A 15,804-nucleotide genomic window follows, 5' to 3' on the forward strand; every position below is an offset into this window, starting at 1 on the left:
CCCCAGTCCGGACCGGACAGAGTTCGGTTGTGAGTCCCCCACCAAGGACAGGCTTTTTAATGAGTTTAGCATATCGCCCAAAGGCGAGTGCAGGAAGATGTCTACGGCGCTGAATTCGAAGATCGATGAGTGATCGAGTTCGGTGTCCGCAGGCTCACATGGTTCGGAACTTATAACCAGAGACAAGTCCGGAGTTCCGGTGACACAGATATGGTGTGGGGTTAAGTCCATGTGCGGCTCCAATGCCGGGGAATCTGTGGCCTCCGTGGTGGGGTCGAGTCTTCGATCCTTGGATGCCGTAGTGTGCTTTGGATCTAAGGCCAGAGTGGTCACAAGAGCTATCTCCTGGATGCGGTCTGATGATAGAATTAGGTCATGTTCGTCAAGGTGAACGGGAGAGGTCGCCGCGGTCTCGAATCCGGCGAAGATCAAATCTCCATGGATGTCCGCAACATAGTTCAAACTCCCAAATCTGACCTGATGACCAGGGGTGTAGCTATCGATCTGCTCCAGGTGGCCAAATGAGTTGGCCTGCAGTGTGAAGCCGCCGAGCACGAAGATCTGTCCGGGGGGAGGTTTCTCCTTGGACAGCGTCACTATCGACGATTGAAGGGGCCATCGAACCTTTCATCGACGGCATAGTAGAACTCTCAATGAAAGCACCAATGTCAGTGTCAAAACCGACGGATCTCGGATAGGGGGTCCCGAACTGTGCGTCTAAGGTCGATGGTAACAGGAGACAAGGGACACGATGTTTACCCAGGTTCGGGCCCTCTCTATGGAGGTAATACCCTACTTCCTGCTTGATTGATCTTGATGGATATGAGTATTACAAGAGTTGATCTACCACGAGATTGTAATGGCTAAACCCTAGAAGTCAAGCCTGTATGACTATGGTAATGAGTATATGTCTTTCCGGACTAAGTCCTCCGGTTTATATAGACACCGAGAGGATCTAGGGTTACACAAGGTCGGTTACAAAGAAAGGAATCTACATATCCGGTCACCAAGCTTGGCTTCCACGCCAAGGAGAGTCCCATCCGGACACGGGTGCAGTCTTCGGTCTTTGTATCTTCACAGCCCATCAGTCCGGCCCATGGCTAACAGGTCAGACATTCGAGGACCCCTTAGTCCAGGACTCCCTCAGAGCCGAAGTTCGAGCACACCTCCATGGTGTTCTCAAACTTGATGCGGTCACCAGCCGACCACCCGAGGAAGAAGGCCCTCCAGCCTATACCCCAAGGGAAGGGGTTGGCGTTGGAGCTGGAGCTAGAGCTCATGGCGATGGGGAGGAGGAAGGTTGACAGTGAGAGAAGAGAGGGGGTGGGTAAGTAGTGGTGGGCAGGGTGAGTAAATATAGGGGAGATGGAGAGGAGGAGAAGAGTGACAGTCATGCCATTTTAACTACATGCTATTCAATAAGCCATGAACTCTGTGTTGTGCCTGACTTCATGAATTGTGTGCAGATCGAGGAGAGCAATGAGATGGGCACGGAGATGCTCCCGGCCATTGACAACAAGGGCAAATAGCCCCTTCACCCAATGCCCGACAAGGTTGTGCTGCCGCCCACCACCGAGGAAGACCCGAAGACGCCTGAGAGTGGCGACGACGAGGGCATGGAGGAGCCCCCCAGCAACAAGCGCCACAACTACGGCCACTACCATCAGGAGGATGGCCCAACTCACTCCTACAAGGTCATCCTTGCACCGAAGCTTGAGTGCATCCCCATGCCCCTTACTTCACCAAGCACTTCGTCGCGGTGCCGACGGAGTTCAAGCTCAGGAACAACACCGGCTGCTCCTGGAAGGTGACGGTGAAGCTGATGAACGACTGGGTGACCCTGGATTAGGGTTGGGCCACCTATGCACCCGTTCATCAGATCAATATCGGCTACATGGTGACATTCAAGCTCCTCACTCCCGGGACCCTCAAGGTCATCATTTTCGACGAAGATGGCATTGAGGTCGTCAACAAGTGCGTGAAGCACGACGAAGCCTTCGCCGCCAAGGAGTAGGGCCGGGGCTCCCTAAGTACTATCGAGTCTGCTTTGAACTGTTTATGTTTATGGTTTATGCGTTGAACTGTTATGAAGTGTGGTACTGCTTATCTGAATATGCTCTTAAGTAGTTGATCCTCTGTTTATACTCTGCTCTGCTTATGATGTGTGCTACATGGTTGTGCCGAAGTGTGCTGGTAACCTCACCAACTAGCCAAAGAGGTTACCACACACCAGGCGTTGCATACAACCAACACCATGCCTTGGGTTTGTCCACTAACATGCAGGCAACCAAACACCAGGGAGTGTGGTTCAGCCCATGCAGGCAAGAGGGCATGCAAGCAACCAAACACCATGCAGATGGTGCATTTGAGGCTGCATTTGCATAGTCAGGCTGAGTTGAGAAGGCTATCCAATGCAGCTATTGTTGGCTACGGCAACCAAATACGTCCTTAGTATACTTACTTACATTCAAAATATTTTGGAATATTCAACATGGATAAATCATATCCATCCAAAACTCATATGGTTGCCAAATCCCTGGATATGAATAAAGATCTTTTTAGACATCAGGATGACGACGAAGAGATATTAGGACCTGAGTTTTCATATCTCAATGGAGCGCTAATGTATACCACGTGGAGAGAAGGCAAGGGCAGGGCGCGGCGTTAGTGTTGTTGTCGGTCATGAGGTGAGTGTTAGAGCATCTCCAGCCGTTGGCCCCCAGGGGGCACCTAAAATCACCCCCTGGGGGTGAGCCAGCACAAAAACTCGGCCTGGGGCCGAGTTGGTCCCCAGCCGCCGGTCCCAGGTGAAAGGATCGATATGGTTGACTAGAGGGGGGGTGAATAGGCAACTAACAATTTTTTTGCTTTTCTTTAACAATTTAAACTTTGCATCAAAGTAGGTTGTCTAGATATGCAACTAGGTGAGCAACCTATATGATGCAACAAGGATAGGAACACAAGCAAGCAAGTGATATGATACAAATAAGCTTGCACAAGTAAAGGCACGAGATAACCAAGGGTGGAGACGGTGGAGACGAGGATGTGTTGCCGAAGTTCCTTCCCTTTGAGAGGAAGTACGTCTCCGTTGGAGCGGTGTGGAGGCACAATGCTCCCCAAGAAGCCACTAGGGTCACTGTATTCTCCTCACGCCCTCACACAATGCGAGATGCCGTGATTCCACTATTGGTGCCCTTGAAGGAGGCGATCGAACCTTTACAAACAAGGTTGGGGCTCTCTCCACAACTTAATTGGAGGCTCCCAACGAAACCACGAAGCTTCACCACAATGGAATATGGCTCTGAGGTGACCTCAACCGTCTAGGGTGCTCAAGCACCCAAGAGTAACAAAATCCACACAAGAAAGTATGGGGGAAGCAAATATCCTTTGGTGGAAGTGTAGATCTAGGTCTCCTCCTTCAATCCCTAGCAAATCAACAAGTTTGAGTGGCTAGAGAGAGAGATCGGGCAAGAGAGCTTGAAGTGCATTAATGGTGGAGTGAGAGAGGTCAAAGGTAAGAGTGGTAGGTGGGAGAAACACTCTTATATAGCAACCCTAAAAATCCAGCTGTTGCTGCATTTTCAGCCCCGCAGCGGTACAACCGGTCCTTGTTCCGGTACAACCGGGACTCACGGTGTAGCTGCAGAACCCTACCAGGCAGTACAACCGGGCCACTAGGCGGTAGTACCGGTTAAGAAAAATGACCGGACCAACCGCCCAGCCACCGCACAACTACCGCCTCAGAACAGAGACGAGACCGGTACTTGAGCGGTGCAAGACCGGAACAACCGCATGGCCTTGAGCTCTTGGACGGCGAAGTTCTGAGCGGAAGAACCGCTCAGACCACTGGTGGTACCGGTCAACTAGGATCGACCGGATCAACTGGGCCACCACCGCCCGAGAACCGCATCAAAACAGAACCTTGAGCGGTACTTGAGCGCTGCATGGCCGGAACCACCGCCCTAGCCATTGTTGAGCAAGGTGGCGGTACCACCGCCCGGAGGCAGCGGTACAACCGCTCGGTAAAAGCTGGAGAGCGACAAGGTCCAGCGGTACAACCGCTCCAAGGGGCGGTACAACCGCTGGGAAGAGCAGAAAACAGAAAGAAAGATAGGGGAACATTCTCTCTCACAACTGAGGAAGACAAATGAGGGGTGAGGAAAGTGTATGTGAAAAGATTCCCGAGAGCTTCCTAATGAGGATTCCCTCTTGATAGTACGGGTACTCTACAACCAAAGAAAATAAAAGCGTAGAGGACACGTCTTTGATCTTTTCCTACGAGAGGCAATAGCAATCCGATGTAAGCCTAAGCATCGAGAACCTGAAACATATAGCACACGATTAGACCAACAAAGGGTTGTCATCATCATCCAAAACATATAGTAGGGAAATGCCCTTTCAATCTCCCCCTTTTTGGTGGATGATGACAACAACACGATTTGCAAGAGATAAGTCAATGAAATCTAGACGGAACTCCCCCTGAATATGTGCCCCAATAGGAACTAGCTGTTTGAAAGCATGGGCACACTTTCAAGACTAGACTCCCCCTAGATTTTATAGACTCACCACTCTGAGCATAAAAAGAGAGTCAATATAATACTTAGAGTGCAATAATAATGATAATGACCGATGAACGGAAAGGTAAAAGGAGTAACAAGTCTCACACACAGCAAGGAACGAAACAAGTCCACGAACAAAGACCAACACGAGAAAACGAGAAAAAGAAAAACCCATGCAAATCCCCAAGACCTATAGAACCCTCTCCCCCTTTGGCATCAAGACACCAAAACGGGAAAGAGCGAAGCTAGCGTCCCAAGCTCAGGCGTCCTCCTCTGACTCCTCGGTCGCATCTGGATCCTCATCATCAGAGTCATCATCATCGTCGTGATCGGATTCTTCCATGGCATTGTCAGCTGCTGCAAACGAGGAGGATGGCTGGGGAGGGGCTTCATCATCAGTCCAGGTGCTATGGGTAGATATCCAACGCTCCTCCGGGGTGATGCTCTTCTCAGAGCCACTCTGAACCGGCATGTTGAGGTGCTTCTTCATTGCAATTTGGCGACGTCGTGCAAGCTTCTCATTGACATGTGCCTCATACATCCTCTTATGGATGTTAGCCTGGAGACAAAAGGTCTTCTTCACCTTGGAAGTGAGCTTGGCCACCCATGAAGGCTTGGCCTCTGGCTCCATCTCAAAGTCATCATCGTCAGAAGTAGCATAGACATCCTCAGGAGCATTGGCAGGGAAGCGAGGCTCGGCATGCTTTTTCTTCTTAAGGAGCTTGACCTCATGAACAGTGAGGTTGTCTGGAGAAGTGAGGAGCTCTCCAGGACGACGAACAGCCCACACAGAGTTCAGAAAGCACATGACAAACGGAGCATAGATTGGGACTTTACAGTAGATGACCATGTTGTACATCTCATGCCACATCCAATTAGACACATCAAATGTTGCCCCTGTCCCCACCATGGTCTTCATAGCAACCATCAGATCAACCAGATAACCATGAATCTCATCTTGATTGCCCACCTTGGGCAAGAGCACGTTGCGAAACACTCGGTGCATGATGTCATAGACCTTCTCCAAATCCTTGGATTCTCCAATAATCCCATGGCCCCGAATGTACAGAGGGGCAAGCTTCTCCTTAAGCATGGACTCAGGAAAGTCATGAGGACGAATGCCACCCCTTCCTTCCAGACCGGTATCCTTGTACCCAATAGCATTGCAGAATGCCCTCCAGGGAACTTGAAACAATTCATCACGACACATGAAGGTGAGAGTGCGCGCGTCATCTTCCCCAAAATGAACCGTGGCATAGAACTGATGGATGAGTTGAACATCAAAGTCACAGTTGACTGAAATGAGCTTGACAAGATCAAACTCCTCGCAGAGAGCCAGCGCCTCACCAAAATACTCCAGGTTGTTCCTCCAATGGTCAAGATCAATTGTCCACTGCTTGGCATATCTGTTCTTGTTGTGCTCAAAGAGTTCATGAAAAATCCACACTTGCATCTCATTCCGGAACTGAACGGTGGTCCAACGAGGAGCAATGGGAACCTCATACGGATTCTTCGATCGGAAGGCTTCCCATTCCTTGGCTTTCCAACGATGCAACGGCCTAACCACATGTTGCTTAGTAGCTATAGACTTTTCACGGCGAGTGGGCTTGGTGGGAATCACAACTTCTTCTTCATCATCAGACACAACCGGGCGCAAGGTCCTTCGTGCACTCTTCTTGGTCTTGCGAGGAGCAGAGCGAGAACTAGAGCCACCTGAATACACACACGAAAAGAGCACACAAAACCCAACAAGGATGAGAGGATTGCACACACTAGCAGAAAAGGAACATGTTGCGGCAACAGAGAAATAGAACAGTACTGGGTGGTTGATATACTCCGGTTGTACCGGATCCTCCGCCGGTAGTACCGCTCCTGCGGTTGTACCGCCCGTAGAGGCGGTAGAACCGCTGACAGTGGCACTACCAGGGGATATAGATCTAACCGAGGCATACTAATCACACAAGTGATATTCCGAATTCTAAGTGCTGCAAACAAGACAGGAGGCAAACAAAGATCTCTTCTACTCCATAGTTCAAACACTAATCGCAAAAAAGTGAAGTAATGCCCTAGACAAAGGAAGAACCCTAGAAAGATCTAGGAGCAAAGAACACGAGGCATTACCACCATCCATGGGAAGAGATCGGGAGGCTTCCATGGAGAGAATCCACGGAGAGCCCAAGGATCCGAAGCGCGAGATGCACTCTGGGGCAGGGGCAAAGAGGGCCGGTGGCTAGGGCACAGAGAAGAGGAACAAGGGCGAAGGGAAAAAGAAAACCCTTCAGCCCCACCGAGTAAATATAGGCCCGTAGGCACGCCCCGGTAGTACCGCTCCGGGGAGCGATTGTACCGCTCATCTGGTACAGACCGGTGGTTGGAGGCAATACTTCCAGTGCTTGGAAGGCAGCGGTAGTACCGCCCGGCGTCCACCGGTAGTACCGGACGTAGGTTACCATGGGTTTGAGTGGTGGAACCGCCCAAGCACCGAGTGGAGACCCATTGGGACGGCACAACCAGGTACCAGCGGTAGAACCGCCCGTGATCCCGGTTGTACCGCCCGACCACCTATGCCCAAGCCAAGATCAAATGAGTGCAATCCAAGGAGGGGAAGAAAGAGCACGAAACAGGAGAGAAACAACACCCTAGGAGAACGCAAAGAGCAAAGAAAGAACGAGAGAAAACAACACGAGAACAAAAAGCTAACTCCAACCTCCCCAAGAGAGGATGGTGGCCAGAGCCACCTATGTTTGAGTCAATTGGTATGGCACCGCGAAGAATTATCCTTGGGCCCATGACCAAAACTCGTCTTTGAAGCACAATTACCATCAAAAGTGGCTAATGTGAAAGAGGTGATCGATTTATGCATAATGGGGGGAAGGGAGAGTTCATTGAGAGAACAACACTCCCCCTATGTCCATGCCTACACCTAAACAAGACAACACGTTGAGTATAGTGGGGTGTGCAAGGGCTCAAGAAATATTGCTCGAATTGATGATATTTAGCTCACGCCTTAACTCGCGAAATCTTGCTTCATCCAAACGCTTCTTGAAGATATCTGCAAGGTTATCATGAGTGTTGACGTAGTTGAGTTCGATCTCTCCTCGCCTAATGTGATCCCGGATGAAGTGATACCGAATCTCAATATGCTTCGTCTTGAAATGTTGCACCGGGTTGAGGGAAATCTTGATGGCACTTTCATTGTCACACCAAAGAGGCACTTTTTCACAAATGACACCGTAATCCTTTAAAGTTTGCCTCATCCATAAGAGTTGTGCACACCAACTACCGGCCGCCACATACTCCGCTTCTGTGGACGAGAGAGACACACAACTTTGCTTCTTAGAAGACCAACTTACCAAAGAGCAAACAAGGAATTGGCACCCTCCGGAAGTAGACTTCCTATCCACTTTGTCTCCCGCCCAATCGGAATTCGAATATCCTACAAGCTTGAAATTCGCTCCTCTTGGGTACCATAAGCCAAAGTTTGGGGTATGAGCCAAATATCGAAAGATTTGCTTGACCGCCACAAAGTGGCTTTCCTTAGGTGCGACTTGAAACCGTGCACAAATTCCCACACTCAACATGATATCCGGTCTAGATGCAAAAAGGTAGAGCAAGGAGCCTATCATGGAGCAATATACCTTTTGATCCACCGCTTTACCATTGGGATCTATGTCAAGTTGGCACTTGGTGGGCATTGGAGTGGAAGCCGGCTTGACATAACTTAGCTTGAATCTCTTGAGCATGTCTTGAGTATATTTGGCTTGGTTGATGAAGGTTCCTTCTCTTCTTTGCTTCACTTCGAACCCTACAAAGAACTTCAACTCTCCCATGGAAGACATCTCGAACTTTGAGGTCATGAGAGCGGCAAATTCCTCATTGAAAGCTTTGTTAGGGGAACCAAAGATGATATCATCAACATATAATTGGCACACAAACAACTCCCCTTTGACCTTCTTAGTAAAAAGAGTGGGGTTGATTAGCCCAACTTCAAAACCATGGTCTTGTAACAACTTGGTAAGGTTGTCATACCACGCACGTGGGGCTTGTTTAAGGCCATAGAGTGCCTTATCGAGTTGATACACATGATCGGGAAAGTAGGGATCCTCGAACCCGGGGGGTTGCTTGACATAAACCAATTCATTAATGGGACCATTAAGAAAAGCACTCTTCACATCCATTTGTTGTAACTTAAAGTTATGATGAGAAGCATAAGCAATTAACATGCGAATAGATTTAAGACGAGCAACGGGAGCAAAGGTTTCACCGTAGTCGATACACTCGACTTGGGAGTAGCCTTGTGCTACCAAACGAGCCTTGTTGCGAATGATAATCCCATGGGCATCTTTCTTGTTCTTAAATATCCACTTGGTTCCAATGACATTGTGATTCCCCGTCGGTCTTGGTACCAATCTCGACACTTTGTTGCCCTCGAAGTTGTTGATTTCTTCATGCATGGCATTGAGCCAATCCGGATCTTCTAGCGCCTCATAGACCTTGTGGGGTTCCACACAAGAGACAAACGCGTGATGCTCACATTAATTTGCTAATTATCTACGAGTGCTTACCCCCTTTCTTAAGCTTCCAAGCACATTCGTCATGAGATGATCCTTGGTGGAGAGCTTGGAAGCAACCTTGGCGGCACGACGCTCTAATTCCTCATCGGGAGTGAGACGAGGAGTGGTCACTTGATCATCTTGAGCGTCGTCTTGAGCTTGTTCTTGTTCTTGAACTTGCTCGAAGGAGAGAACTTGATGTTGGGCATCACTTGATGTGTCAACACCGTCTTGAGCGTGATCTTGCCCTTGGTCATGTTCTTGAGGATGAGGACCTTCATGTTGTTCTTCGGAAGCGTGTGGGCCTTGGGTTGGTGATGGCTCCACTTGAGTGGAGCTTTGTCCTTCTCCTTCAGCCACAAGGGGTTCCTTAAGGGGTAGGATAAAGCCAACACCCATTCTTCTTATGGCTTGGGGAGGAATTTCATCACCTACATCACAAGTGCCACTTTTCTCCACTTGGGAGCCGTTATTCTCATCAAACTCCATTTTACACGTCTCCTCAATAAGTCCCGTGGATTTATTGAGAACACGGTAAGCATGAGAGTTTGTAGCATAACCAACAAATATGCCCTCATAAGCTCTAGCCTCAAATTTAGACAACCGAACACCTTTCTTGAGAATGAAACACTTACACCCGAACACCCAGAAGTACTTGATGTTGGGCTTGTTACCGGTGAGTATCTCATATGGAGTCTTGTTCAAGCCCTTGCGGAGGTAGAGCAGATTGGATGCATGACACGCGGTGTTGATGGCTTCGGCCCAAAAGTTGTACGGAGACTTGAACTCTGCCATCATGGTCCTTGCCGCATCCATCAACGTCCGGCTCTTCCTCTCCGCAACACCGTTTTGTTGAGGGGTGTAAGGTGCGGAGTATTGATGCTTGATCCCCTCATCACTAAGAAACTCATCCAAGGTGTAGTTCTTGAACTCAGTGCCGTTGTCACTTCTTATTGTCAAGATCTTTGAATTGTGTTGACGTTGTGCTTCATTTGCAAAGTCAATGACGGTTTGTTGGGTCTCGCTCTTCCTCTTGAAGAAATACACCCAAGTGTATCTTGAGTAGTCATCCACAATCACCAAGCAATACTTCCTACCCCCAAGACTATCGAAGGATGGAGGCCCAAAGAGATCCATGTGAAGAAGCTCCAAAGGCCTCTTTGAGTAAATGATAGTCGTGGGAGGGTGAGCCTTCTCATGTAGCTTTCCTTCGATATAAGCACTGCAAGAACGATCTTTAGCAAAACTAACATTTGTTAGTCCATGGACATGGTCCCCCTTGAGAATAATTTGCAAAGATTTCATATTGACATGGTCTAGACGGCGATGCCAAAGCCATACCACATCAACTTTAGCCATTAGGCATGTCGCGATCTTAGTGGGTCGCTCCGTAAAGTTAATCACATATAGACCGTTCTGGACATGCCCAACAAAGGCTACTTTAAGATTCTTGCTCCACACGAGGGCCACGGTATCAATATCAAAGAAGGTGGCAAAGCCCATGATTGCAAGTTGACAAACGGAAAGTAAATTGTGTGCAAGGGACTCTACAAGCATGACCTTCTCGATCGTGAGATCATGAGAAATGACAACCTTGCTGAGTCCCAATACCTTAGAGGACGAGGCATCACCCCATTCGACATTGGTGGGCATAGAGGGAATCTTGTGCACGTCCACCACCAAGTCCTTGCTTCCGGTCATATGATTTGTAGCTCCAGTATCGAGCAACCATGATCCCCCACCGGAAGCAAACACCTACAAGAGATTAATGCTTGGTTTTAGGTACCCATTTTGTAATGGGTCCTTTGATGTTAGTAACAAGGGTCTTAGGAACCCAAATAGACCATTCAATGTATTCATAGGGAGAACCAACAAATTTGGCATAAACATGCCCATCACTAGCACGGCATAACACATAAGAAGGATTAAAGTTGCCGACTTTGTTTGGAGGGGTGGCATTGCCCTTCTCGGCACCGCCACACTTCGCATCGTTCTTCTTCTCCTTGGATGCACCCTCTCCCTCCTTCACAAAAGTTTGCTTGAGAGGGGGAGGTCGTTTGGCCTTGTCATTCTTCTTCTTGTTCTTGGGCTTGGGTGCGTACCCAATCCCTTCCTTGGCCATGACTTCCTTTTGACTAATCAAAAGGTCGTTGAGGTTCTTCTCACCTTGTATACATGACACAAGGCCTTTCTCAAGCTGCTCCTTCAACTTAGCATTTTCCTCAACAAGATGTATATGCTCACAACATGGGTTAGTAGCATTTGCATTATCAATTAAAACCATATGAGGAAATGTGGCTTTCTCCTTAGTTAGCTTCACTTGGAGTTGATCATGAGACTCCTTGAGACTAGCGTGAATACCCTTCAAGGCCTTGTGGTCCTTGTCAAGTATATCAAACTCCTCTTTGAGTCTAGCAAGATCAACCCCAAGTTCAGCCTTCTCGGAATTTAGCACACGAGAAACAACAAGAGCATGATCAAGATCTTTCTTTAATTTAGCATGATCTTCGTTTTGTGACTCCTCAAGAGCCAAACGAAGACCACGCTCTTCCTCAAGAGCATTGGGAAGATCCAAAATCTCATCGGCATAATCACGGCTATGCCCTTCAATCTTAGAGATGGTATCTTCATGAGCGTTGATCATGTCATTGGCTTCACCAAGTTGTTCCAAGAGAGCAACAAAGTGCTTCTTGGACTTGCCCTTGAGTTTACCCATAAAGGTCTCAAACTCATTCTCCTCCACATTAGTTCCCTCAAGTTCATTAATGCTATCCGTCGGAGAAGGATGATTAATGATGGTAGTTTTGATGTTGGGGGTTACCTTGTTGGTGGCTTTAGCCATGAGGCACTTGGCGGTGATGCTCTCATTTGATGAGTCGAAGAGAGACACCCGTGGAGTCGTTGCAATGGCAACGGAGGCCATGGCAACCGACTCATCACCTTCATCATCGTCATCATACTCATTGTACTCTTCTTGTACCACCAATTCCTTGGGAGGAGTCTTCTTGGTGAAGTTGCTCTTGTTGGGGAACGACTTGGCCTTGTCCTTCCGGATGAGCTTGCCACCATTGTCTTCCCTCTTCTCATACGGGCACTCCGCAACAAAATGACTCACGTTGCCACAATTGTAGCAAGTCCTTACACGTTGCTTGCTCTTCATGCCACTTGAGTTGTTTTTGCTAAAGTTTGGCCTCGAGTTTTTCTTGCTCCAAATTGCCTTGAAGCGAGTGCCATGTGTTCATGATATGCATACTTTGTATCCTCGGGGTTGCTCTCCTCTTCTTCCTCTTCTTCTTCTTCAACGGACAGCTTGGCCTTCAATGCAAGGTTGGGCTTATTTGTCCTTTGAGAACGAAGCACCGCATTGTCGGCGGTCTTGTCCAAAATGTTCATGGCCACAAACTCATCCAACACTTCGCTTGAGGTCAAAGTGTGGAAGTCCGGTCTTTGACGAATGACGGAGGACATGGCCTTGTGATAGGGCATCATTACCTTGAGGAATTGGCGCTTGATCCAATTGTCATCCGTGTCCTTGCTCCCGTGATCTCGTAGTGAGACCGCAAGTTTGGTTACTCTCCAATAAAGCTCACGAGGTTCTTCATCTTCTTTCATTCCAAACTCATCGGCCTCGTCTTCCACCACTTCATAGTTGGAGGATTGAATAGTTGCGCTTCCCCAGTAGAGAGAGACAACACAATGCCATGCATCTTTGTCCAAGGTGAAGGGACGAAGATGAGGTAGGTCTTCGGGTGGAACTGCATCTTGAATGATGAAGAGAGCATTCTCATTGAATTGATTATCCGCGGCTTCTCGAGGAGTGAAGTTGCTTGGATCATGCGGATAGAAACCTTCTTCAATGATTCTCCAAAGGTTAGTTTTTAGATGATTTAAATGACGTTTAAAGCGGTAAACCCAAGAATCAAAGTCCTCATTTTTCACAATCTTAGGGGGAGGACCGACATGATTCAAATGAGTGGAGGGAACCGGTCCACCATAAACAAGTGGTGGTTCCACATGAGCAAAGATGCCGGTGCCATTTTTACCACTAGAAGAAGGAGCCTTTTCACTACTAGCTTCCCCCTTATCGGAGATAGCATCCGTCACCTTGTCGATGGGATCACCCACTTTTAACGGTGCGGTGGACAGTTTAAGCCCCTCAAGGAATTTAGTAAACATGCTTTCAACCTCGGTCGTCATGGAGGTTTTCAATGTCTCCAAGGCCACATTGAACTCCTCACGAGAGACCGAGGTTCCCCCATCGCCCGTAGATGAGGTCGGATTCGCACCGGAGTGTTCCTCCACACCGTCTACGACTCTACGGTATCAACCATACTCTTCGAACGGTAAAGTCCTTAATAAAGAGACGAGGCTCTGATACCAATTGAAAGGATCGATATGGTTGACTAGAGGAGGGGGGTGAATAGGCAACTAAATTTTTTTAGCTTTTCTTTAACAATTTAAACTTTGCATCAAAGTAGGTTGTCTAGATATGCAACTAGGTGAGCAACCTATATGATGCAACAAGGATAGGAACACAAGCAAGCGAGTGATATGATACAAATAAGCTTGCACAAGTAAAGGCACGAGATAACCAAGGGTGGAGACGGTGGAGACGAGGATGTGTTGCCAAAGTTCCTTCCCTTTGAGAGGAATTACGTCTCCGTTGGAGCGGTGTGGAGGCACAATGCTCCCCAAGAAGTCACTAGGGCCACCGTATTCTCCTCACGCCCTAACACAATGCGAGATGTCGTGATTCCACTATTGGTGCCCTTGAAGGCGGCGACCGAAACTTTACAAACAAGGTTGGGGCTCTCTCCACAACTTAATTGGAGGCTCCCAATGAAACCACGAAGCTTCACCACAATGGAATATGGCTCCGAGGTGACCTCAGCCGTCTAGGGTTCTCAAACACCCAAGAGTAACAAAATCCACACAAGTATGGGGGAAGCAAATATCCTTTGGTGGAAGTGTAGATCTAGGTCTCCTCCTTCAATCCCTAGCAAATCAACAAGTTTGAGTGGCTAGAGAGAGAGAGATCGGGCAAGAGAGCTTGAAGTGCATTAATGGTGGAGTGAGAGAGGTCAAAGGTAAGAGTGGTAGGTGGGAGAAACACTCTTATATAGAAACCCTAAAAATCCAGCCGTTGTTGCGTTTTCAGCCCCGCAGCGGTACAACCGGTCCGTGTCCCGGTACAACCGGGACTCATGGTGTAGCTGCAGAACCCTACCAGGCGGTACAACCGGGCCACTGGGCGGTAGTACCGGTTAAGAAAAATGACTGGACCAACCACCCAGCCACTGCACAACTACCGCCTCAGAACAAAGACGAGACCGGTACTTGAGCTGTGCAAGACCGGAACAACCGCATGGCCTTGAGCTCTTGGACGGCGAAGTTCTGAGCGGAAGAACCGCTCAGACCACCGGTGGTACCGGTCAACGAGGATCGACCGGATCAACCGGGCCGCCACCGCCCGAGAACCGCATCAAAACAGAACCTTGAGCGGTACTTGAGCGGTGCATGGCCGGAACCACCGCCCTAGCCTTTGTTGAGCAAGGTGGCGGTACCACCGCCCGGAGGCAGCGGTACAACCGCTCGGTAAAAGCTGGAGAGTGACAAGGTCCAGCGGTACAACCGCTCCAGGGGGCGGTACAACCGCTGGGAAGAGCAGAAAACAGAAAGAAAGATAGGGGGAACACTCTCTCTCACAACTGAGGAAGACAAATGAGGGGTGAGGAAAGTGTACGTGAAAAGATCCCCCCAAAGCTTCCTAATGAGGATTCCCTCTTGATAGTACGGGTACTCTACGACCAAAGAAAATAAAAGCGTAGAGGACACGTCTTCGATCTTTTCCTACGAGAGGCCATAGCAATCCGATGTAAGCCTAAGCATCGAGAACCTGAAACATATAGCACACGATTAGACCAACAAAGGGTTGTCATCATCATCCAAAACATAAAGTAGGGAAATGCCCTTTCACCAGGGCCGTCCCCAGGCGCGGTCAAAAAAATTTAAATATGTTGCAAAGTTCAAAGTTCGGCGAAGTTCGACATATATTACATTTAAAAAGCGGGTTTTTATTACATATATAATTAAAAAAAGAACTATCTAAAAGCGGAGTAGTCACCGTCGTTGCCGCCGTCGTCGTCCGGCTTCTCCTCCTTGACGCGGCCATCCCCGGTGGACCCCTGACCGGCGTCGCCTATGCGGGCTGGTGGCGGTGGCGGCGCGTCATCGTCGCTGTCCTCGATGACGACGCACTACTAGGAAAAGGCTTATACATAGAAGTTTACCAGTAGCGTGCTTTTTGGAGCCCACGCTACTGATAATTAGCAGTAGCGTGTGTTACAAAACGCGCTACTGGTAGAACTTAGCAGCAGCGTTTGTTTCTACAAGGAACGCTACCGGTAAGTTCGCCACACCACACCCCCCCGGCCAAAAAATAGTAGCAGTGTTGGTACCCTAACAAGCGCTACTGTTAAGAAAATAGCAGTAGCGCGGTGCCACCAAGAAGCGCTACTGCTACGTCTTCTATGTGTAATCTTTTAGCAGTAGCGTGTTTTTTGGGCAAGCGCTATAGCTAGTTTTATGTACCAGTAGATATTTTGGCTGGCACATATAGCAGTAGCGCGCTTTGGTGCCCAGCGCTACTGTTATGGTCGCCAGCCAAAATATCTGCCACCTTCCCCCCCCCC

Source organism: Triticum dicoccoides, chromosome 3A (assembly GCF_002162155.2).
Source record: "Triticum dicoccoides isolate Atlit2015 ecotype Zavitan chromosome 3A, WEW_v2.0, whole genome shotgun sequence".
NCBI classification, from domain to species: Eukaryota; Viridiplantae; Streptophyta; class Magnoliopsida; order Poales; family Poaceae; genus Triticum; species Triticum dicoccoides.